Source organism: Sceloporus occidentalis, unplaced genomic scaffold (assembly GCF_023333645.1).
Source record: "Sceloporus occidentalis isolate IW3139 unplaced genomic scaffold, rSceOcc1.0.p SCAF_2, whole genome shotgun sequence".
NCBI lineage: Eukaryota > Metazoa > Chordata > Lepidosauria > Squamata > Phrynosomatidae > Sceloporus > Sceloporus occidentalis.
Genome location: NW_028316982.1, coordinates 164,832,611 through 164,855,028, shown reverse-complemented (window position 1 = coordinate 164,855,028; position 22,418 = coordinate 164,832,611). Strand labels below are relative to the sequence as shown.

The following is a 22,418-nucleotide window of genomic DNA, read 5'->3' as shown; positions in this document are numbered from 1 at the left end:
CCTATCACAAAGTTCAGATTAGTCACTGTTTTGAAATTTTGTATTAATAACAAATCACACAGCACATTGTCTGGTCTTGGGTTTAGTTTGTGTTTTATTTTAAGTGTCCCTTGCTTTCAGACCAAGGAAAATTAATGTTTGTTTATATAAAAGAGAGCAGTAGGATTCTGTTGCTCTTTGTATAATGATAGCCTTTCTATACCACATTAAGTGGGACTTTTGCCTTTACATATGGTTGCAGGAATATGGGTTATGTACGGAATAATCCTGTGCATATTTACTTAGAAAGGGGCCCCATTTTATTAATTGGGTTTCCTTCAGTAAGTAAGCCTCAAACACTGACTAAATTCATGTACCCAGCCTCCTGTTGCTCTTGTCAAGTGTATACAAACTGGCTGCCATTTGAAGTTAAATATCTCACTGGCTAATGGTTTGTTTTCATCGAGCCAATATACAATACAAATAGAAGAATAAACTTTGGATGAATTCTGTGGGCAGGGAGAGTAAGGAGAACTGTTAATGCAACGTTAATTGTTGTCACTGGCAAACGTCTGACAAACCTTTAGTTCTAAGGGGTTCTAAGGGTTGATTCCTACAACTGCCTTTTCAGGATTTTGTAGATGTTTCTGGGTAGTGTCATAATTTTTAGATATATATTTTAAATAATCTGAAATGTCAGTTGCTTGTCAGATCTCCAAAAGCCTAGCTCATCAAGTGGAAGCCACACTAACCAAAGTAAAAGAAAATTCTTACATTACATACCCATCACAACACAAAAGTTGTGCAAATTTATGCAAGAGTCATGACACCTTAAAAAGGAGCACGTTTTACATAGCTGAGTATGTCAATTAAACTACCATATAAACTTGACTATAAGTTGAGAAATTTATGCCCAAATATTGACCCTAAAATCCTGGGTTGACTTATGTATGGGTCAATACAGTTATACAGGTCAGAAAGATCCTGAATGAAGCACTGTCAGGATGCCCAACTTTCCCTATCTTGGCAGTGATTTCTGAAAGACCTCTAGGCAGGAGTGAGTGAGTGAGTGAGTGGGTGAGTGAGTGAATGAAAGAGGGGATTCACTTCTCAGTCCGGTGGAAAATTTCTTTTCTGTCCTTCCTTCTCCCTTGGGATCTTCCCTGCCACCAAACACCACCTTTCCTCCAGGTACTGCCTTCCCAGTCCAATAGAAAACCTTCCAAGCAACACATTTCCCCAGTTCCTGCCTTCCCAGTCTGATGTTAAATCCTCCAAGCACCACATTTACTCCAGTTCCTGCCTTCCCAGTCTGACGTTAAACCTTCTCCTCCCCTAAGTTTTACCCTTGTCTTATCCACAGGTCATATCAAAATCCATGATTTTGGCCCTAAAACCTTCCCTCGACTTATACATGAAGTTGACTTGTACACCTACCTAGCTGCCCAGCCATCCAGCCTCCCAAAGGTGGTCAAGGATTTGGGGGAAAGGGTGACTGTTTTTCTGCTTGCCATGGCTGGCCCCTTCCTTCCCAGTTTCAGAACCCCCCCCCCCCACTGCTTTGCTTTTTTCTTTTCTTTCACTTCTTCCCCTCCCCCCCCCCCTTGCCAAACTTGTATGAGTTAATTGTGAGGTGGATGTTTAAGTAGGCTCCCACTCCTACACTTCCCATGTTGCCTGGAAGCAGAGGAGAAATGTGAGAGGGAGGGAGGGAGGGAGTCTGAGTCCTGTGTGCCCATGCCAGCTCCTGAGAATTAACGTTTACAAAAGTGGGCTCAGCCACTGCCTCTCCTGTTTCCCACTGCCAATTGCTTCAGGGCAGCCAGAAGGTGCCATCATGCCATCACAGAGGGCCAAGGCACAGGAGGTGATTCCCTTCCCTCCCTTGACTGGATGCCATCCTGAGAGTGCCGTTAGGGACCAACAGAGAGGATTTATGGGATCACTAGAAAATGGGTTCTCAACAACTTCATCATTTGGTTTCATGAAAGCTGAAGGAGAGAGAGCAAGGGCCAATGGCATTACACATCAGTGTCAAGAAGATGCTCAGGCATTTGCTATTTATCTGTTTGGTACATAGTTCTCTAGACTTTAGGGACTCTTCCATACTTTCCTCTGCTGACCCACTGTGAAGATATCACAGCTCCTGTGGTTTATGGACCAAAGGTTAAGAACCACTGGCCTAGACTGCTTGCTCAGGACAGCTGTGTGCCCATAGCTATACTTTCTACTGCCACCTCATAACTTCCCCCTCGGTGGTATATTGTGTTGTTGTGTGCCTTCAAGTTGTTTCCAATTTTAAAAAGAGGAAGCTCAGCAGTTGTGCTTTGATAAGCCATAGGCAAAAATTATGGTAAGTATGGGCATGGAATGTCTGGATTCTTCATACACTTGTAACATTTTTGTTGTTTCCTCACTCCTTGATAATCAAATAGGCTGCTATCTAGAATTCAGGGATATTTGAAATGGAAAATGTTACTCAAACATATGTGATGTTTACTTTGCCGTCACTCTTGCTTGTGTTTCCATCAGAGCTGCTTGCTCTCTCTTGACAGCTTGGAGTTTTCAAGCTAAGTGCCTTTCAGTGGTCTTGAATGTTTTCACCACCACATTATCACCTTGATGTTAAGTTCTTCACACATTCATTATTGGAGCTGCATTGAATGTTTGATGTGGGAGTTGTACAGGAAAGATGCATTCCCGTTTGTTCACAGGTTCATTTACGTGCCACCTTTTTGCAAGGCTGTCTTCGAAAGGTGGCTTTCAGAGTAAAGACTGAATTGTAAAATACATTAGAAAAACCACAAAACTCTACAAACAAAATAATAACAGAATAAAAATAATTAAGAATGCATATTGCTCACTGAATATTAGATTAGGTTGTGTAAGGCTCAGAATTACTGCAAAATGTCAGAACTTTCTCCCTTTGAAGCTCTGTGGGCTACCTGAAAACTGACTGCAGAAGGTTCTTCAGTCCTCGAGAGGTGGTTTACAGATTGCATGGGTGAATACCACTTTGCTTCTGCTGATAGCAAGAAATTTGCCAGCATAACTACCTCTTTGGATTTGGGCTAATGGTCCGGGCTTGAAATGTGGAGGAAAGGGTCCTTCAGATTTCGTTGCACTATAGCTGTCATCCTCTCTCAACATTTTCTGTGCTAAGGTTGAAGGGAATTTCAGTCCAGTAATAGCAAATGACCACACATTCCCCACTCCTGGTTTCTTTGGAATTTTCTGAAAAGGAGAGATAGAAATGGGTACATCATTGTATTTCAAGGGGACAGTGCCTATAAAATATATAAACTGTATAGCCTACGGCACTTGTCATTTGTTGATGGTTTCCCACCCAAGTATTAATCAGTCCGGCCAGAGAGAGGAGAAGGAGAGGAGCTGCTTGGCAGCCATTTTGAGACCGTGTGCTTGAGACCGTGTGCTCGTTGCTGAAGGGGCGGAGCTTCTGTGAGTCACATCTGTGAGTCACAAGGGGGCGGAGCTAGCAGACTAGCTTTATATACCAACTTCCAGAGCCTTCCAGAACAGTCCAGCCAGAGAGAGGAGAAGGAGAGGAGCTGCTTGGCAGCCATTTTGAGACCGTGTGCTTGAGACCGTGTGCTCGTTGCTGAAGGGGCGGAGCTTCTGTGAGTCACATCTGTGAGTCACAAGGGGGCGGAGCTAGCAGACTAATTTTCGTTTTCTTTAACTGAACAACTCTGCTCAAGTGGCATCAGGTTAGAATCAGATATTGAAACAGAACCTTCCCTTTAAGTGTAAGATAGCAGCCAGTACTTACCTTTAAAGAAGTATTCCCAGTAGATTGACTGTTATATTTATTACTAAAGACTTTGCAGTATGGACAACGAGGGATCTGCCGCAGTCACCTGCAACTCTTGTGGGATGTTTCTTTTCTTGCCTAGAGAAGTGGAGAACTTCACATGCACCAAGTGCAAGTTGGTAGCACTCTTGGAGGAGAAAGTGCAGCAGCTGGAGTCCAGAGTAGCTACACTTCAGCATATTAGGGAACAAGAGGATTTCCTGGACACAATAGAACTAACCATCTTGGATGAGTACCACGCAGAGGAAGATGCTAGGGTGGAAGAGGTCACTTGCCAAACAGAGGAGGTAGACAGCTGGAGGAATGTCACAAAGAGAAGTAAGCCAAGAAGGAATTGTTCGGGGAGCTTGCAGCTAGAGAATCGATTTGAAGCTCTTTCCCTTATCAAGGAGGATGAAGAAGAGCAGCATGGACAGACTTCAGGGACAGAGCAGGGGAGCCCGAGAGTCCCACCCGAGGGAACAGTCGCTGCTAAGCCTCGGAGGAGGCATGTGGTCGTAGTGGGGGACTCCTTGCTGAGGGGTACAGAAGCAGTGATTTGTAGGCCTGACAAGATGTCTCGAGAGGTGTGTTGTCTTCCAGGTGCAAAGATCCGTGATGTGACAGAGAGGCTGACAAGACTGGTCAAGCCTACTGACAAATACCCCTTCCTTTTGGTCCACGTGGGAACTAATGATACTGCAAGACACAGCATTCAGAACATCAAAAGGGATTACGAGGCGCTTGGTAGGAAGCTGAAAGGAATGGATGTACAGGTTGTCATCTCGTCTCTTCTGCCAGTTGAAGGGCATGGTCCAGGAAGGGAGAGGAAAATAGCAGATGTGAACAACTGGCTTCGCAGATGGTGCCGCCGAGAAGGATTTGGATTCTTCGATCATGGGCTGCGGTTCCATGAGGAGGGACTTCTTGCAACAGACGGGTTGCATCTCACGCCAGTTGGAAGAAATGTTTTTGCCAACAGTCTCAAGAACTTGATCAGGAGAGCTTTAAACTGAGTTCCGAGGGGAAGGGAGACAATATTAAGGAAGGCGAAAGGGATGGCGAAAATAGTCAAACTGACATAGAGGAAACAAGGCAAACAGTGCAAGGTCCCAACAGTGGGAGGCAAAAAAACTTGCACAGGCAGCAAGTAAAAGGGAACCATGGTCTGCGATGTCTCTACACTAATGCACAGAGCATGGGAAATAAGCAAGATGAACTCGAACTCCTGGTACAAGAAAGCAAATATGATATAATAGGCATTACTGAAACCTGGTGGGATGAGTCTCATGATTGGAATGTGGAAATAGAGGGGTATAACCTTATTAAGAGAAATAGGCCAAACAGGAAAGGTGGAGGAATAGCACTATATGTCAGAGATATTTACACCAGTGAAGAGATCCAGGACATCAATCCTGGAAGCCAGGTGGAGAGCATCTGGATAAGAATTAAAGGGGAGGGAAACAACAAGGATGTTACGGTGGGAGTCTACTACAGACCCCCAAGTCAGACTGAGGAATTGGATGATATCTTTCTAGAACAGATGACCACACAGTCAGAAAAGAGAGATGTAGTAGTGATGGGCGACTTCAACTATCCTGATATTTGCTGGAAGTCAAACTCAGCAAAATCCTCAAGGCCTAGCAAATTCCTCACTTGCCTGGAAGACAATTTCATGGTCCAAAAGGTGGAAGAGGCAACAAGGGGGTCAGCTATTTTAGATTTGATCCTAACCAACAAAGATGACTTGGTTAATGGGGTGCAAGTGGTGGGATCATTAGGTGGAAGTGACCATGTTCTCCTGGAGTTTGTAATACAGTGGAAAGGAGAAGCCAGGCATAGTCAGACACGCATCCTAGACTTTAGGAGAGCGAATTTCAGTAAACTTAGAGAAGTATTGAGGGCGATTCCATGGTCAGAAATACTAAAAGATAAAGGAGTTCAGGATGGATGGGAGTTTCTCAAAAGAGAGATACTGAAGGCACAATTTCAAACAGTTCCAGTGAGAAAGAAAAACGGGAGGTGTCTCAAGAAACCAGGATGGATGACTAAGGAACTTTCAGCCGAGCTAAGTTTGAAACGGAACATGTATAAGAAATGGAAAAAGGGGGAAATCACGAAAAAGGAATTCAAAGAAATAGCATGCATGTGTAGGGGTAAAGTCAGAAAAGCTAAAGCGCAGAATGAACTCAGGCTTGCTAGAGAGGTTAAGAACAATAAAAAGGGCTTTTTTGGATATGTCCGCAGCAAAAGGAAGAAGAAGGAAACGGTAGGGTCACTGCGTGGAGAAGATGGCAAAATGCTAACAGAAGACAAAGAAAAGGCTGAATTACTCAACACCTTCTTTGCCTCAGTCTTCTCAGAAAAGGCAAAGGGTGCTCAACCTGAGGATAATGGAGCAGAGGACAGAATAGGGGCATTTCAGCACAGAATAAGTAAAGAGATAGTAGAGGAACACCTTATTAATCTAAATGAATTTAAGTCTCCGGGACCAGATGAACTCCATCCAAGGGTATTAAAAGAACTGGCAAATGTAATATCGGAGCCATTGGCAATCCTCTTTGAAAAATCCTGGAGAACAGGAGAGATCCCAGCATACTGGCGAAGGGCAAACGTTGTCCCCATCTTCAAAAAGGGGAAAAAAGAGGATCCCAACAATTATCGTCCAATTAGTCTAACATCAGTACTAGGAAAGATTCTGTAGCAGATCATTAAACAGAGAGTCTGTGAACATCTAGAAGGCAATGCCATAATCACAAAAAGTCAACATGGGTTTCAGAGAAACAAGTCATGCCAGACAAACCTAATCTCTTTCTTTGATAAAATTACCAGCTTGGTAGATGAAGGGAATGCTGTGGATATAGTATATCTTGATTTCACTAAGGCCTTTGACAAGGTTTCCCATGACATACTTGCAAACAAGCTTGTAAAATGTGGTCTAGACAAAGGAACTGTTACATGGATCTGTAATTGGTTGACCGGCCGAACCCAAAGGGTGCTCCACAATGGCTCCTTTTCATCCTGGAGAGAAGTGACCAGTGGGGTCCCACAGGGCTCTGTCCTGGGCCCAGTGTTATTCAACATCTTTATCAATGACCTGGATGACAGAATTGGGAGCATACTTATCAAATTTGCAGATGACACCAAATTAGGGGGAATAGCTAATATCCCAGAGGACAGGATCAAGATTCAAAATGACCTGAATAGACTAGAAAGCTGGGCCAAAGCTAACAAAATGAAATTCAACACAGAAAAATGTAAGGTATTGCACTTAGGGCGGAAAAATAAAATGCACAGATATAGGATGGGTGACACCTGGCTGAATGAAACTACATGTGAAAGGGATCTAGGAGTCCAAGTAGACCACAAGTTGAACATGAGTCAACAGTGTGATGCGGCAGCTAAAAAGGCCAATGCTATTTTAGGCTGCATCAATAGAAGTATAGTGTCTAGATCAAGAGAAGTAATAGTGCCACTGTATTCTGCTCTGGTCAGGCCCCACCTAGAATATTGTGTCCAGTTCTGGGCACCACAATTCAGAAAGGACATTGAGAAACTGGAGCGTGTCCAAAGGAGGGCGACAAAAATGGTGAAGGGTCTGGAAACCATGCCCTATGAGGAACGACTTAGGGAGCTGGGGATGTTTAGCCTGGGGAAAAGAAGGTTAAGAGGTGATATGATAGCCCTGTTTAAATATTTGAAAGGATGTCATATTGAAGAGGGAGCAAGCTTGTTTTCTGCTGCTCCAGAGAACAGGACCCGGAACAATGGATGCAAGCTACAGGAAAAGAGATACCACCTCAACATTAGGAGGAACTTCCTGACAGTAAGGGCTGTTCGACAGTGGAATGCACTCCCTCGGAGGGTGATAGAGTCTCCTTCCTTGGAGGTCTTTAAACAGAGGCTGGATGGCCATCTGTCAGGGATGCTTTGAATTGGATTTCCTGCATGGCAGGGGGTTGGACTGGATGGCCCTAGTGGTCTCTTCCAACTCTACGATTCTAGGGTTGACCCTTCCTAGCTTCTAAGATCATTCAGGATCTGGCGCCTTTAGGGTATTTAGTCCTATATGCCTAGTGTATAGACTCACAAGATGAAGCTTATTAAGGAAATGCCTTTTTCTACCTTATGTGGAGGTACAGCAACACAAGCTCAAAGCCACAGGCAATGTGGTACTGAAATATTGGTTACTTCTCAGTTGTGCAGGTACATATCTTTTCAGGTGCAAAATATAGCCCCACAGCTTTTAGATGATAGTTGACAAAATTATGAAAAGCTCATCTGCATTGCTAAAAAATACAGTCAACCCTTGACTTTCGTGGAGGATAGGGGCCCAAGACCAACACAAAAGTCAAATTTTGTAAATAAACCGGGGCAAGACCATCTCCCTTCTGAAGCCTCAAACAGCTGTAGAAAGCTCTCTGGGGTGCTGGAAGGGTGGGGGAGCACTCAGTTGCGGCTCCCCGTTCCCTTCCAGGGCTTCAGGGAGCTCTGGGGACCTCTCTGAAGCCTTGGAAGGGGAGGAGAGAGGGCACATTCACGGCTCCCTCCTTCCCTCATGTCGCTCCTGAGGCAGTGGAGGAGAAGCAAGAGCAGTGTGTGCGTACCCTCCCGGCTGTTCCCTATGTCCTCAGCTTTTCCCTCACTTAGGGGAAAAGCGTGGGAGGGACGGAGGGGGAAGAGTGTACATGCACACAGCTAGGGACTCATGAATAATCAAATCCGCGAATCCCAATGCCACAAATATCAAGGGATGACTGTACATACTTCTCTCTTTGTTTTATTTAATCCAAAACTATCCTTTTTTTAGCAGTGAAAAAACAAGACCAATTAGGAGCCTTCAAACCATCACCAACAAGAAGACATTGCCTAAATATTCTGGGAAAGAAAAGGCCTTCATTTGGTCCCGCAAGGAGGAAGGTAGAGAAAACACTAGGCACTTCTTTAGGGCAAGGCTATCACACAGTGCTAGGGCTCCATCACTAAACAATCCTACATCCTAATAATAATGTTGAGCCCTACTTTATTTTGTGGTATGGGTGAAACAAAATCTTTGACTAGCAGACTGATGGGGATTATGACTGTTTGTACACATTTATATATTCTTATCATACAGTGAGTCTTTTGGATCAGGAGGCTTCAGCTCTGTGAATTCATCCTCTACTGCGTGTGGTACTCACACATTATATTATAACTGTCTAATTTTTATTTTATTTTTAATTCCATTGTTATCACCCTCTTTTCATGGTGGAGAACATAGAAATAATATGAATTAAGTACCCCAAAATTAAAGTTAGCTCTGAGAAAGTCCAGAATCCTGTATAGGGCAATACCTTTATTATATCAACTGCTAAATAATAAGCAAGATTTTGAATTCTTTCAGTCTTTTCATTAGGCTAGATCAGTCTTCCCCAAGAGTACCGCATATTTGAAGGGCAATAGGTTGGTGCTGTATAAGTGCGAGGTTACATTTTGACTGCTACCAGGGCTTCAGGGATTAGAAATGCAAACTTAAAATTTTTGGTTTTCCCTTTTTATAAAATGGAATCTCAGTCACAAGGAACCTTAAACTGAGCAAAGAAGATTTCATACCATAAGAATATTCAATTTTATTTTACATATATGTGCAAATGAGGGATAACACGTCTTCCAGTTACCAGGTTAAAATATCCATTTTGTCTTCTGTTGCCCTTTTAAACATAGTTTACACCTGAGGTTGTATCTCCAGCTTCCCTAATATGAAAATAGTTTAGTTTATCTTCACTATTTTGCTGGCAAGGGATGGGTGTATTTTGCCTGAGGGAGATTGAAATGGCTGGAATTTATATTATCAAAAAGGAGCAGTGGTTGTTGTGAGAGAGCATCCTGGCCACCAGGACCACTTGCCAGTTTGTCCGCGATGGTACTATGGAACATTTAAGGAACGTTTAAATTTGCATTTTGTAGAATTAGAATCATATTTCACACCACCTTTATTCTCTAGAATACAGAAACGGGTCTGCGCATTTGGAGTTTCTTTGCTTAGACATATAGTATAAAAAAATGCGGCTTGCAATGCATATTTTGATCTTGGTTTAGGGAATGCATTGTCGACTTATTCAAGATTGAACTACTTTTGGGCTTGAGGTCCCAGTCTGTCATCAGCTGTGAGGGAAGTCAGCTCCCTATTTGACCTTGAGACACTATTTTTTTCTGTTGTAAAGCATTGTCTGCATTTATTTTTAATCAATAACGTTTGTTTTATCCTAATGATGTGTGTCAGTCCTAGTGCCAAACGAACCTTGTGAGAAGCTTGGGAACTGGATCCAGTTCCAGCTCAGGATGGGGGATTTTTATTTAAACTGTCCGAGGTACAACCTGTTGATATTTGTTGTCTATACTGTAGTTGGGATTAAAAATTGAATTTAGGCTCATACCTAGAACATCAATTACTTTCCCTACTTTTCAGTTTTTCGTTTGATTAACATGTATCATGATGAATAATTCTAGAAAACTTGAAACTTTACTTACTATTTATAATATATTGATTGATCTAAGAAAGGTATTGCTCTGCTATGGATTTTGGATTGAAAATAAACAGCTATTCTACAGCGTTTTGTTTATTTTCTCAATTAATGTAAGAGAAAGACAGCTTCATCCATGGCTATTTTTATCTCATTTCAGCAGTTTTAACTCTTGAGCATATTAAATCAGCAAGCATCCAAATTAGTTAATTGGGTTAGGCTGCTGGCTATGTCCCTCCCTGTGCCAGTTTTAATTGCAATCAGAACCACAATAGAGCATGACCTTTGGCAGTACTGTATAATAATAATAAAAATGTTAAATGCTTGTCTAAGGTTAAACACCAATTATACTTGATGATCACATCCTTCCTGACCTAAAGAAGAATCTCACACCAAAACATATTTAAAAGATTTAAACTGTGGTAAGGAGGACCCTTCTTTTGTTGATATTGCCCTGTTTTGATGAACTTCAACTTTTAATATAACTAGCTTTCCCTGATAATCATGTTGCATCATTTCCAGTTAATTCAAGCCTTTATAATAAAAAATAAATAACATGGGGAATACAATCATGCCAGCGTGGTGTAGTAGTTTGAACATTGGACTATGACTCTTGAGACCCGGGTTTGAATCCCTGCTCACCCATGAAAACCCACTGAGTAACCTCAGGCAAGTCTCAACCTCTCAGCCTCAGGATGGCAATGGCAAACCTCTTTGAAGAATCTTGCCAAGGAAACCTCATGATATGGCAGCCTTAGGGTTGCCATAAATTAGAAGTTATTTGAAGGCACAGAACAACAACAAACATTCACACACCACTCACCATTCCAGCCATGAGGGCAAGTGTGATAGGGAAAAAATCCTGGGGAGGGGGGTAAGCTTCCAGACCATGGGCTAGATTCAATTCATCTGGGAGCTGTAGCACCCCTAATATGTTGCCCTAATCCAGGGTGTGCAACTGTGGAATGCTAGGGGGGCTCATCACCACCCTGTTGGAGACTTTAAAGGACCCACACATCTCCCCACTATACCTGCTCTGCTCCCACAAAAAAAATTATCAACAAAGCGTTTGCCCTGAAATACCCTCTAGGGCCTAGTTTGGGGCCTTCCTGGGTCATTTTAGACCCAAGAGAAGCCTTTTTTAAAACAATAAGAAGTGTACAGAAGTCATCTCCTGTTTATTTTGTGTTACAAAAAAGACCTCTCCTGGGCTTAACTTTGGTTGGAGGGGTGGACAGAATGTGTTAGAAAAGGGCCCCACCCTTTTTCCTGGCCATTTTGGGGCATTTTGAGACCAATATATTAAATTTCTTTTTGCAGAAATTGATTTTGACCTTGGGGGCCCCAGGGGCCCTCGAAACATGGTGGAAATCCCCTGCACACTCCTAGACTGCATTTGGAGACAGTGCTTGGAAATAATTTTGATTCGAGGGTAGGGGCTGTGAGGGCCACAAATGGCCCTGGGTACGCTTTGCATGTTGTGGCTGTGGCCACGCTTCACCCTCCCCTGTTCTAATTGTTGTGGTTTTGGTGTTAATACATCAGAACGTCTTTTTTTAAAAAAAATTGGATACAGACCTTTTAAAACTTATGAATGTGGTGGTTACTACTGTGCTAAAAATTCTGTGCAGAAACACAAGTTTAAAATACCTGCACAAGTATTAAAATGGGGGAGATCAGCACAGGAAGATAACACTACCACCTCTTTTTAGAAGAGCTGTACTTTCAAGTAGATGGGGAAGCTCCATTATATGTCAGTAAAGGAGCTGTGAACAGAGAGGGAATCTGATCAAGTATATGAAGGCAAAATAACACTGTGCCACATTTTTAAAGCAGGTTTTTTAAAAAGTTGTGTTTTGAATGTGTGTACATGCTGTGTACCTTCAAGTCGTTTCTGACTTACAGCAACCCTAAGGCAACCCTTTTATGGAGTTTTCTTGGCAAGATTTGTTCAGGTGAGGTTTGCCATTGCCTTCCCCTGAGAGAATGTGGCTTGTCCAGGGTCACCCAATGGGTTTCATCATGGCCGAGTGGGAATTGAATACTGGTCTTCAGAGTTGTAGTCCAATGCTCAAACCACTATACAATGTAGAATGTGAATATTTTCCAGGCAGGTATGTGTTTTCTTAATGGGCATGGAAATAGTGTGATTTACCTCAAAGAGATTGCAGGATTAGATGAGCCATTGGTCTTAGGACTCTTATCTGACTGAGGTCATTGTTATACAGATGGTGTTTCTGAATGTCATCCTCTTTTGAATAAAAGTCTAAACAGTAACTGTCGTCAGATACTCAAATGCCAGCAGTTTCGATCATTATTGTTGAGCTGTATATTTCTATAGACACTTAAAAAAAAGATGATTACTTGAATTTCCTATCTCAAGCATGTTTCTCTAAAAAATAACTTTAGTATTTAGTTGTTTCCCTAATTTTTCTTCCATTATTGCAAACTTTGAGAAATAGCCTTCTCTTCCCTAAGCCCAGGCAATCAGATAACATAAGAGGGAAAGACTGTCCTTACACCCAGAACACAGCAGTTTCAAAAGTACTGAATTTATTATCAAGAGAGAAGGGAGGAGAAACAAAAAACAGGTTCAAACCGAGACATGCAAGATTAAGAAAACCTTTGGCTTTTTAAAAATCTTTTTCTGTATGGACATGGCATGAAAATGAACTGAGAAGACTTTCACAAGCCTTTTGTGTTATGTGGGTAATTAACACGCTCCACTTTTAAAATAACTGCTACTAAAAACTGCTGAGAAGTTTCTAACAAGAATGTCAGACTGAAATAGCAAATGAGATCACGGTTAACGTGCTGTTAACTGTAGATATCAAGAACATGTAAATGCTAAAATGGCAGACAACTTGTGAAAGAATATTTTAGAATGATATTTATTGGTCCAGCTCCCTGGTGGAAATGGAAAGAGCAACACAAGCTTTTAAAGCCTCGTGAAGTCTTTTTTTAAAGGCAAAGATGACGGATAAATGACAGATTTTAAAAAGGTGATGAGAGTGATGGGGAATGGTTAACTTATCCAGATATGTGTGAACTGGATGGATTGTATTTTAGTGTTTAGTATTTTAGTATGCAATATAATAATAATAACAATAATAATAATAATAATAATAATAATATTTATTTATATGTCCCACCTCTTCCGACGATTGAAGTGGGATTAAAACATTAAAACAACAATACAGTTGAACAATCAATAAAATACTAATACTGAATTATGCATCTCTATTAGTTACTTAAAATGTTCAAAACTTAATTCATGTACTATCATACTTAGAGGGGGGGGGGGTGTCTTAGTCATCGTCTCTATATCAAATCCGATGGGAAAGCCCGCTGTCTTTAGTGCCTTTTTAAAGGCATCTAAGGTGGTGATATGACAGATCTCCTCCAGCAATATATATTTTAATTGTTTTAATGTTAATATCTTTTATTTTGATTAGTTTTATGGTTTAATACTTTTCAAATTTTTGTACTCCATTGTCATGCCCTGCTTCCAGGACATGGGCAGGGATTCTGACCCAGAGACTGAAGCAGTGGACATACTGGGACCTGCTTCTGAATCAAAGCAGGAGGAGGTTCCAGAGCCACACATCTCAGAGACTGGCCAGAGTGCAGTACCAGTTCTGGCAAAGAGTCCTGCCCATTCAGATACAGAAGACAACTTACCCCTACTACCTTTGCTGAGTGGAGGCAACAAAGGGAGGTTTTGAGGAGGTCTTGGAGGACTTATAAGAAGCAGCAATTAATTAAGGTATTGAGCTGTTGATCTATAAACTGCATTGAGCTCCTGATCTATAAATACCCAGCCCTGCCCTCCAGCAATTCATAGAATGAAATATGGAATCATAAAGTTGGAAGAGACCACAAGGGCCATCCAGTCCAACTTTCCTGCCATGCAGAAACACAGAATCAAGGTACTCCGACAGATGGCCATCCAGCCTCTGTTTAAAGACCTCCAAAGAAAGAGACTGCACCACTGTGCAAGGGAGTGTGTTCCACTGTCAAACAGCTCTTACTGTCAGGAAGTTCCTCCTAATCTCAAAATGGAATCTCTTTTCTTGTAATTTCAATCCATTGCTCTGGGTCCTATTCTCTGGAGCAGCTTCAGTATGACACCTCTTCAAATATTTAAACAGGCTTTCATATAACCTCCTAACCATCTCTTATCCAGGCTAAACATAACTGTCTCCCTAAATCTCTCCTCATAAGGCATGGTTGTCAGAGATGATCTGACCTAACTAGCTCCCATCATGTTCCTGAATACTGTGCTTGACCCGGACTGTGTTAGTTGACTCTGGATGCTGTGTACCTGACCTGGAGTATCCACGTTGGCTCCGGGTGCCATTTCTCTGACTTAGACACTACTAAACTTCTATGTGGGACTTGAGGCTTGTATTTACTAAATGAAAGTAAGTGCTGGGCTGTAAGCTCCTCTGTGACTGGGCTTGCTCATTAGCTGCTGGCTATCAGCTGTGTAGCAATCAGCCTTTGGCCGGTTGCCCATAATGTGTTTTGGACAGCCATCTTGTTTTAGAGATTTGATTTCAATTTATATTGTAAGGCACTGTGAGTCCCATTTGATAGAAATGTGGGAGATAAATCAAATAAATAAATAAATTATTCCATAGTAGAGAGGCTCATTTGGATTCAAACATTTGAAGGTGCATTCTCCTGTATCTACAAGGAATATGATAACATTGTTATATTAGGTGATAACCTTCTCAAATGTTTGAGCTTCACAGAGGTCTCCATCCCTGCCATTTTGCCTCCCTAGGGCCAGTTCCCAACTGCACATGGAAGAAAATCAGAATGGAAGCAACAATTCACGTGGATTTTTAAAAGTGTTTTTGTGGCAGGGAGAAGAGAGGCTACTTAGTACTAGATTGTGGCTTCTGTTTGGAAGGGCTGAGGTTCAGGGATTCACACAATATCTTGCATAAGAACAAAGGGGATCAAATATAATGCAGGAAAGCACTCCTTTCTTTTTAAACAGTGTGTGTAAGTTCATCACTATGGAGAGCTCCATCATTGTGTGAAGCAGTTAGCTAACTGGAAGTCTAAGAAATGTGCTACATTTGAATATTAAAATAAAGCCATGCAGATCAGATTTACTCTTGTCCTCTCCCTCTTTCCACATTCTGTATAGGGACTTCTCTTCAGACCCAGTTGCTTTCTACAAAGTCTTTGTACCATATTCTAATTAGTTGTGTTATTCTGTTTTAAAAAAACAGTTCTGATTAGAACTACTGAGTTTCCTTAATGAAGATTATGTCTTTTGCTTCATTTCTAGATATTAAATGGAGCAAAAATCCTTAACGTTCATGTACGGATGTGTGCACGCACACATGCCTCTAACGATTAAAAGGCTGGCAGTAGTATGTGGTTTCTAAATCAGGTCATGCACAGCCATCTGCATACTGATTCCACAGCCTGAACCCTAGATTTTCAAGTGACCTGTTCTTAATATGAGCATTGCCTGCCAGCACCTTGTTGTTTGGCGAAGCAGATTGAATTTAGAAAGTTGCATCCACTACATGAAATTGGTCTTTTATGCCTTCATTTAACACATGTTACGAAGTAGGACCTTTTAAAAAACATGTAACTTACCATCTACATCTTATATAAAGTTCTAATTAAGGCGAATCCTTTAACCTTCATGATCTTTCCCCAGAATTAGATGGAGGGGGAGTAACAGGTGAGCCCAGGATTAAACTGAGCCATAGCTCATCAGGGCTAAAATCTGGGATATTATTAAAAGAATTATTTGAGCATATGCAGAGTGTTTCTTCACTTCTGAGTAACCTTCATGTGTGTCACAGCAGTTAGTTCTTCTTCATGAGAAAGGGCATCTCTACAGATTGAAACACTCCACTGAAATCATCATAAGATTTTTCATTCCTGTGCAAGAACAAAAAAATGAGTATTTTTTTAAAGCAGCAGCAATAGCAAAACAAAACAAGGGCAAACCAGAAGTTGTATTTTGCACAAAACATATTTTTATGAAAAATGTTACTTTCAAGAATAAAAAAGCATTTTGCATAAAAAAAATACTTTATGGAAAATGGAGGGTTTATTTTTAAAAAAACCACATTAATGAAGAAGTCAAAAATAGGGAAAATTTATAACAAATGTGCAAAAACGCTTGTTATCACATACTCATTGGGGAGAAAACCTTTGAAATATTTCATACGTCTGTATGCGAAATGCAAAGCTTTACAGCCCTGCTTTCGTCACATTACTTCCCTTCAAGGTACACAAACAGGAATTGTAACTTAAAAGCCACCACTGCCATGTAAACACCTATACCAGGAGCCACGTTTTTATAGATCTGCAGGTCTGTAGAATAATAGTAATAATAATAATAATAATAATAATAATAATAATAATAATGCACAATAATACAGCTTGAGTTAATCAGTTTGAAAACTGCTGGTTTGTGGGAATCTGCTGCTAGGGATGTAGTTTTTTGCTCTTTTTCTTTGGAAGGAGACAGTGGGTAATTTTAGAAATTTTATTCCTGATGTGATTTTAGACAGCAATGCAGATTTTGTAGACTGTAGTTCAAAAAATGCTGTTTTCTGCCAAAAATATCCATGTGTGAATTTTGTGCAGAACAATTCTGCATCTACAGCATTTTCTGCACAGAAAATAATACAGCCAGCCCTCTTCATTTGTGGGTGTTAGGGGTGCAGGGCCCCAGCGAAAGTGGGGAAAAAACCCCTCACAAATACAGTGGAGGCAGGAGCAGGCTTCCTCCCAGGAAGGCTTCTCCACTGGTGGTGCAGTTGTTAAATGCTGGTACTGTAGCCAAAACGCTGAGTTTGATCCTGCAGGCCTCCAGGTTGACTCAGCCTTCCATCTTTTTGTAGGTCAGTAAATGAGTACCCAATTGGCTTACACATTGTAAACCACTAAAGAGTTTATCACACACCTTCCATTCCACTACGCTCTCGTCGCCCCAACATCACCAATCTGCAAGGGGAGCCTCCTTGTGGGATCGCACCTGGCGCTATTAAGGTGGAATGCTTCTGTTTTCATCATTGAAGCGTTATCATAACTGTTAGGGAAAGCCATTTTTTAATAACGATTTGATCCATTATTAAAAAAGGGCCTTTTCCCTAACAATTACGATAACACTTCCATGATGAAAATAGAAGCATTCCACCTTAATAACGCCAGGCGCAATCCTACCAGGAGGCTCCTGTCGCAGATTGGTGACCTTGGGGCTACAGGGCTGAAGGTGTGTGATAAACTCCTAAAAGAGTGCTTAGCACTATAAAGTGGTATAGAAATGTAAGTGCTATTGCTATTGTCAGGCTTGTGAAGTGGGCAGCTAGGAGACTCCCTAGAGGAGGAATACAAAGACTGTGCACCTGGTGCTTGAGCTTCTCTGCTGCCACCTTCTCTTAAATCCTGGGGTCACCATGTTTGCTGCATTTGGAGAGGAAGTGAGGATGAGCAATTGCTGCTGTGCACACAGCAGGCTACTTTAGGAGGTAGTTAGAGATGGCCTTCCCTGGTGCTCAGCCCTCCCCAAGCCCAACACTGCTGTATGCACATTCACAGAACAACATGGGCTTGGGGAGGCAAAGCAGCAGCACCAACCCCCCCCCCCCCCAAAAAAAAAAGCCTGTTGCTTTGTGGGCAGCTGTACACCCTTTGCTGCAGCCTGGTCTGTATCACCTTCCTTCTTACCCCAATGAGGCAGAGTGGCCTCTGTATGCCTGAAACTGGAAAGAGGTTTCTATATTGCTTTTTGACGACCCTAATTCCATGTTCCTCTTGTCACCACTACCTCATCTGGGGTGATTGCTCTGATAGTTCTCCATGAAGCCTCAGCTGCTGGAGGGGTGGAAGAGTGTCCATTAAAAAGCAGTCCAGTAACCCTTTCCCAGTTTCAGGCACATAGAGGTCACCCTTCCTCACTGGGGAGAAAAGGAAGGTGAAAAAAAGACCAGGCTGCTGAAAAGGGCGCACAGCTGTGTACAGCCCATAAAGGCTTCAAGAGGCAGTTGGCAGCAGTCATGACAGTTGCTGGTGCTTCTCCCTCCCAAAGCCTGAGGCTGTTGTCTGAACGTGCATGTGGTGGTGTCGGAGACAGGGGGAGTGGAGGCTTTGGAAGGGCAGTGACAAACTCATGAATAATTATATCCATGGATCTCAAACCTATGAGTGGGTTGGGGTAGGGAAGACTGTATGGTGCAGGAATACCTTCTGTGGAAAAAAAAGTTGTTTTCTGCACAAAACAGCCATGTGCAAATTTTGCATAGAAAGTCTCAAACTGGGAAGATTTTCATCAGTCCAGGATTCTTCTTTTCCCATTCTTATGATCAAACTGTGTCATGCTGCCTTCGCATGCTGCATTTTCTGTAGATGCCATTTTACGAAAACTACACTAATGAGGCAATAAATAATTCCATGCCCATTCTTCCTCCTCTCCTGCTGGAAAAATGATGATTTTCCCAACTAACAGCAAGAAAAATAAAAGATGAGGGGGAAATCATTTTCACAAACTCCCTGGGATACCTGGATCACATGTTAAGAATTACAGTGTGTGTTCAGCCGTAGAGAAGTGTTATGTGCTCCTGAGTACAATCTCTGTACTGAGCAAAGATAAGATCCTACAGAAATGGTAAGGGCACCTCATGAACCACCTGGAAACTAAGTTCATGTCTTATATGAGCCCTGGTGGCGCAGTGGTTAAATGCCTGTACTGCAGCCATTCACTCAAAACCACAAGGTTGCGAGTTCAAGACCAGCAAAAGGGCCCAAGCTCGACTCAGGCTTGCATCCTTCCGAGGTTGCTAAAATGAGTACCCAGACTGTTGGGGGCAAAATTAGCTTACTTGCTAATTAGCTTACTTGCTGTTCACCGCTATGATCTTTGGAATAGCGGTATATAAATAAAACATATTATTATTATTATTATATACAATGTGTAAGGGTTCTGTGGTAGGACAGGGAAAATGTGCAAAATGTCATCCAAAACAGAAACATTTAAAACTACTGCCCCAGAATGTCTTCTTAGCAAATGTGTGCACAGGCTTTACTGGAAAGTTAATTCAATAGATGAATAGCAATTACATCAGTAAGATGGGGTGAATATTGGAGACCAGATTGCTGATATGCAAAGAGAGTTCTATTAGTTTTAGTGATGCCATATAAATAGCAAGACATCCTTTTCCATAGCAGCTGTCTCCAGAACTTTGTAGTATCCTAACCTATAGAAACTGGAAGTTACACTTGATGTATCCCCACATGTTCCTGAAAAGAGTGTGTTCAAAATGTGTGTTTCAAAATGACACAGTACTAATTTAAAAAAAAAAAATCTGGTACTGGTTAGATCTTGTAGCACCTTTGAGACTAACTGAAAGAAAGAAATTGGCAGCATACACTTTCATAGACTTCTTCCTCAGATGCATTTGGTTGGTAAGAAAGTTGTATTTTTCAGTATTATGCTAGTTTAATAGTTAACACTAAAGGTGAGAAAATATTTGTCTGCCATAATGCTTTTGGGCTGACTCATTTAAGTGTTTGGGGAAATAGAAAGGGAACCTTTAATCTCAAAATGAATAAAAATAATATAGGTGTGAGCGAAACCCAGAAGTTGAAACAGGTGGTTGTTGGGGGTATTTGGTATTATTTTTTAAATGTGTGTTGTTGCTGATGATGGATCATCTCTGTGAGTGAATGATTTGCTCTCAAACTAGTGATGATGGCTTGTGCATGTATCACTTTTAATATATTTTTCTCTATTAGATTTTCTGCATCCTAATGCTTGTAATCAAATTCTAAGATAAATAGCCCAGCTGTTGTTCTGAGTGTTTTTTGTCCTCTACATCCATTTGACAGATTAATTTGTCTTCTATATTATTTAAATGAACATAGCATGGTGTGTAGATGATCTGGGATTTCTTTCTGTCTGCATTTGTAAGCAAACAGACCTGACCTGCACTTTCTGGATTAACACTTTAACGTCAATAAAAATTACTTAAAAAACAAACACACTTGTGGATTCCCATGAGGGTACCTGTAAATTATCCCTGTGAATGTAGCTATTGAGGCTGCCATGGTGAGCATCTACACATCAAAATATGCCACTATACCATTGATGCTGACACAGAAAATACAAAAAAAAAAAAAAAATCCCTAGAGGTTATACTTGTGTAATTGGTGCTTAGATTTCCTTTGTCATCTTTTCCAGAATGTAGGTGCAAATAAGATTTAGTTTTTCCTTTTGTTTTTTAATCAGGAAAGAGTGTATCACCTAATAATAATCTCTCTGTGTTGCACAAGCACACTTGAAAGCATACAGATGGGATTCATGCCTCCTCAAATCCTCAAAGGAAAAAGAAACAGCTTTTCCTATAATAAAAACCACTCATGGGTTTTAGGGTGAAGGAGAGAGTTGTATCTATTTTACTTTTTTCCCCCTAAATAGACCTCAGGGCTGTGATAAACCTGGCTTCTGGCTTTTACTGTACTAAGCAGATTAAGGATCTCCTTTGATGCTCCCCTCACAATATGGGAGTTTTTGTAGTGTGGCAGTGCCAGCCATTTTAAGTCATGAGAAAGCGTCCATGGCATTGTAGTCTTCCATTACAGTGATTCTTGCACTGTTTTCTGGTAGGCTTAATACTGATGTGGAAAGAAGCTGCACTTTGGATTCTTCCCACATGCAAAGGAGAAGTAATGCAGAAGCTCCTATACCCCCCTTCCAAAAGGTAACATCAGAAGGAACTGTAATAAACTAGTGCTGTTGGCAGTTAACAGGCTAGAACTGGAAGAGTTAAAACTGGAGATGGCTCCTGTAACTTTAATGGTTGTGTAGCAAAGGGAATTTCAGCGAGTGTTGCTTATTACCTGGTTGCATGACAGGCAACAGCTGCTGAAATTCCTTCTACAGGAACCCTTTCCAGTTTTCACTCTGGCAGTCTTAAGTCAGGCTGATGTTATGATGGAAGAGTGAGATTTTTTTTTCAAATTTATGCACTTCAAATCATATATTATTTTGTTTTAATTCCTTCACCTCTTCACTCTAGCACTAGAGCTGTGTCTTTGGTTAGCTGGTTTTTCATTACTATCTCGTCTTATCCCCCCCCCCCCCATGAAAACTCTTGACATTTGTGTCCTATCTTTGTTCACAGTGCCTATTTTAAGGCTGATTATGACTCTCCTGAAGACAGCTAGAGCTAGACCAGTGGTTCTCAACCTTCCTAATGCTGCAACCCTTTAATATAGTTCCTCATGTTGTGGTGACCCCCAGCCATAAAATTATTTTCATTGCTATATGCAAATATGTGTTTTCCAATGGTCTTAGGCGACCCCTGTGAAACAGTTTTTCGACCCCCAAAGGAGTCCTGACCCACAGGTTGGGAACCACTGAGCTAGACAGAAGACATGGAGGAAGAGTGGGGGACTGGCCAGGCTTTAGAATACTTTGTATAAAGGAGTTTCTTTGTGAGAGGCTTTGTTAACTGAGGTTTGCCTGTATAATGCTTGGCATTTAAAATAAGTAAAACAAGTAGGAGCAACAACCTAAGGAACACTTGGGTATAATCAGTAAAAAAAGTCATCCTGAATCTTGCTGGGGATTAATGTATGTAAATACTGTAGTTATTGTGCTAAGCAGTGAATCCCATTCTAGTAGCCCCAATCGCCATTTACTGAGAAGCAGCCACTGTGATCATTGGGGATCTGTCTCCCTGTTGCTCAGAAAGCAGCTGACTGATAGCCCTACCCCCTTCTTTGACGGATTTCCAGTATAGGCAAAAATGGGACTTCTGTCACAGCTCCCCTTCATGGCAGAGATTGGTTTTGTGAGGTGAGGGATAGCAATAACAGTTACATTTCTATACTGCTTTATAGTGCTAAGCAATCTCTAAGCAGTTTACAGTGTGTTAGCCAATTGTTTCCAAAAAGCTGGGTACTCATTTTACCAACCTACAAAAGGATGGAGGGCTAAATTGACTTGGAGCCCTGCAGGAGCGAACTCACAATGTTTGGCTGCAGTACCAACATTTAACCACTGTGCCACCAGGGCTCCCTGGATAGGACTATCAACCAGCTGCTTCCTGATCAAAAGTGGAACAAACTCATATCAATTGCAG

At 41.5% G+C, this 22,418-nt stretch overlaps 1 protein-coding gene across 2 annotated transcripts in view; it reads left to right on the top strand.

The window, feature by feature from the left end:
• LOC149319232 (ras GTPase-activating protein 3) overlaps nt 1-22,418 on the top strand; it is a 182,223-nt gene that overhangs the window by 40,216 nt on the left and 119,589 nt on the right. The gene's annotated exons all lie outside the window — the stretch shown is intronic.